This window comes from Trachypithecus francoisi, unplaced genomic scaffold, assembly GCF_009764315.1.
Source record: "Trachypithecus francoisi isolate TF-2019V2 unplaced genomic scaffold, Tfra_2.0 Lachesis_group3, whole genome shotgun sequence".
Taxonomy (NCBI): domain Eukaryota; kingdom Metazoa; phylum Chordata; class Mammalia; order Primates; family Cercopithecidae; genus Trachypithecus; species Trachypithecus francoisi.
In genome coordinates, this window is record NW_022681468.1 from 11,994,019 (window position 1) to 11,997,233 (window position 3,215).

General features: G+C 50.8%; 1 pseudogene across 1 annotated transcript; it reads right to left on the reverse strand.

The window, feature by feature from the left end:
* Positions 1 to 1,484: 1,484 nt before the first annotated feature.
* LOC117071467 lies at positions 1,485 to 2,843 on the reverse strand (annotated as a pseudogene). Its single transcript, XR_004432313.1, has one exon. The product of XR_004432313.1 is annotated as a keratin, type I cytoskeletal 18-like (transcript).
* Between the last annotated feature and the right edge of the window lie 372 nt (positions 2,844 to 3,215).

Sequence of the window (3,215 nt, forward strand, 5' to 3'; positions counted from 1 at the left end):
CCTGGATTCATCCAGCCAGAAGTGGAAGACTGGGATGTGAACCCAGGCAACCAGCGATGTACCCTACTGTGTCCTCTCTTCGCGGGCACTACACGTGTCTCCATTTTACCCATGGGAAAGCCCAGGGTCAGAGAAAGAAAGTCATGAGCTCAAGTTCCAACCAAGGGCCAGATGAGGAGTTAGTTCTGTCCTTCATAAGTTATGTGACTTTGAGCAAGGCGTAAGAACTCTCAACACGACTGGTGCTCACCGCCCTGTCCTTGGAAGCAGCATAACAGGGATGTGTCAAAGGCTTCCCAGGAGAATGGAGTGTCCAGGATGGATGGCACGACTCCTCCGAGGCAGCCCCAAGTCTGGCCAGGCGCCTTGCTGTGCTGCATGGAGGACTCAAAGTTTCGGTCAGCAGCCCTGTCTCTGCCCTCAGACACAGAACAGGAAGCTGGAGGCTGCTTCAAAGGGAGGAAAAATGAGCATTTCGTAGCCAGTGGACACCAAACCAGACCTTTCCTCTGGTATTTCAGTGTATCTTATTCATTTATCATTTATTCGTTTAAGATGAGGTATTGCTGTTACCCAGACTGGAGTACAGTGGTGTGATCACAGTTCACTGCAGACCCAAACTCCTCTGCTCAAGTGATCCTCCTGCCTCAGCCTCCTGAGTAGCTGGGACTACAGGTGTGTTGCCACCACCTCAGCTGATATTTTAATTTTATTTTGGAGAGACGAGGTCTCCCTATGTTGTCCAAGCTGGTCTTGAACTCCTAGTCTCAAGCAATCCTCCTGCCTCAGCTTCCCAAAGTGCTGAGGTTACAGGCATGAGCCACTGCGCCCAGTTATTTCAGTGTATTTTAGTTATTCAGTGTCATTCCCACCACTAAGTCCCTGCTCTGACTCCAGTTCATCCCCTGCACCTGGCCAGGTAGGTGTGATCATTCTGCTTAGAGGTGAGAACACTCAGCTCATGGAATTAAAGTGACTTTTCCAAAGTCCCATAGCAGGGAAGAACGAGAGAAGCAGAACATGGCATCTGATCCTGAAGCCCAACTCTCTCCAGAATCTTTCAGATACAAGACAAAAGGAAATCAAAATAGGAGGAAAACTGAAATTCTGGAAAATCGAAAGCAAAATAAAACAAATGAGCCTGAACATGTATCCAGTTGGTGGCATAAGTAAACACAGCAGAATGATTTCAAGGGGAAGCACAGTGATGTCACCGAATATCCCCAGTGGAATGAAACCTGAAAACAAAAAGAACTGAAAAAACGTTTAAACTGTTTTCAGTAGTTCTATCACCAAGTAATAATCATCTCTGTCTTGTTATTCCAAGATATTATGTATGCATTTTTAGGGATATGGCAAGTAGGTAATTCTTTACATATACACCATGGAATACTATGCAGCCATAAAAAAGGATGAGTTCATGTCCTTTGTAGGGACATGGATGCAGCTGGAAACCATCATTCTCTTTTCTTAAATAAAAAACATTTTTTTTTGAACTCTGAACTTTTTATTGGCCTCCTGCTCCCCAAAGGGTACCCTGCTTTTGCTGGCTTAATGCCTCAGAACTTTGGTATCGTTGGTCTCAGACACCACTTTGCCATCCACTATCCGGCGGGTGGTGGTCTTTTGGATGGTTTGCATGGAGTTGCTGCTGTCCAAGGCATCACCAAGATTGAATTCCTCGCCATCTTCCAGCAGGCGGCGGTAGGTGGCAATCTCAGCTTCCAGCTTGACCTTGATGTTCAGCAGGGCTTCATACTCCTGGGCCTGTCGCTGTCCCTCTGCCCGGGTCTGTGCCAGCTCTGACTCCAGGTGCAGCAGGATCCCATTGAGCTGCTCCATCTGTAGGGCGTAGCGGGCCTCCACCTCCCTCAGGCTGTTCTCCAAGCTGGCCTTCAGATTTCTCATGGAGTTCAGGTCGATCTCCAAGGACTGGACTGTACGTCTCAGCTCTGTGAGCGTCGTCTCAGCAGCTCCAACCTCGGCGGACTGTGTGGTGACCACTGTGGTGCTCTCCTCAATCTGCTGAGACCAGTACTTGTCTAACTCCTCTCGGTTCTTCCGAGCCAGCTCGTCATATTGGGCCCGAATGTCTGCCATGATCTTGGCGAGGTCCTGAGATTTGGGGGCATCTACCTCCACGGTCAACCCAGAGCTGGCAATCTGGGCTTGTAGGCCTTTTACTTCCTCTTCGTGGTTCTTCTTCATGAAGAGCAGCTCCTCCTTGAGAGCCTCGATCTCTGTCTCCAGCTGTAGTCGAGTGACATTGGTGTCATCAATGACCTTGCGGAGCCCATGGATGTCATTCTCCACAGACTGGCGCATGGCCAGCTCTGTCTCATACTTGACTCTAAAGTCATCAGCAGCAAGACGGGCATTGTCAATCTGCAGAACGATGCGGGCATTGTCCACAGTATTTGCGAAGATCTGAGCCCTCAGGTCCTTGATGATCTTGAAGTAATGGCTCCAGTCTCTGACCTGGGGTCCCTTCTTCTCCAAGTGCTCCCGGATTTTGCTCTCCAGCCTCCGGTTCTCGGTCTCCAGGCTCCTCACTCTGTCCAGGTAAGAGGCCAGGCGGTCGTTGAGGCTTTGCATGGTCTCCTTCTCGTTCTGGATGCCTCCCATTCCTGCCAGACCCCCAGCCATCCCTGAGGCCAGGCCCCCGGACCCCATGCCGCCCCGGAAGCTGGTGGAGCGGGACACGGAGATCCGGGAACCAGAGCCCCCGACGCCTGCATAGACACTGGCCGCGCTGCTGACCGGCCGGGCGCGTAGCTGGGCGCCTGGACAGAGCCCAGGGACCGGTAGTTGGTAGAGAAGGTGGAGCGAGTGGTGAAGCTCATGCTGTATGAGAGGAAGGCGAGGGGACAGGACTCAGGCTTTGCCGACCTAAAAAACATTTTTTTAAGATAAGGCCTTGCTCTGTTAGGTTGGAGTGTCATGGTGTGACTACAGCTCACTGCAGCCTCGGATTCCTGAGCTCAAGCAATCCTTCTGCCTCAGCCTCCCAAGTAGCTAGGACTTACAGGCACACCACCATGCCCAGTTAGGTAATTCTCTTTCAAACCAGCAACTGTCAGCCCTTTGGAAATTGTGACCTCCTGCTGTGAGGGCTGTATCTATTTTAAGGCCCCAAGGTGAAAGGGCTCTATTTTCACACATCCAGCAAGATGCATGATCTGACTCGTGTTCATCTATGATGGTCTAGGAGAGAG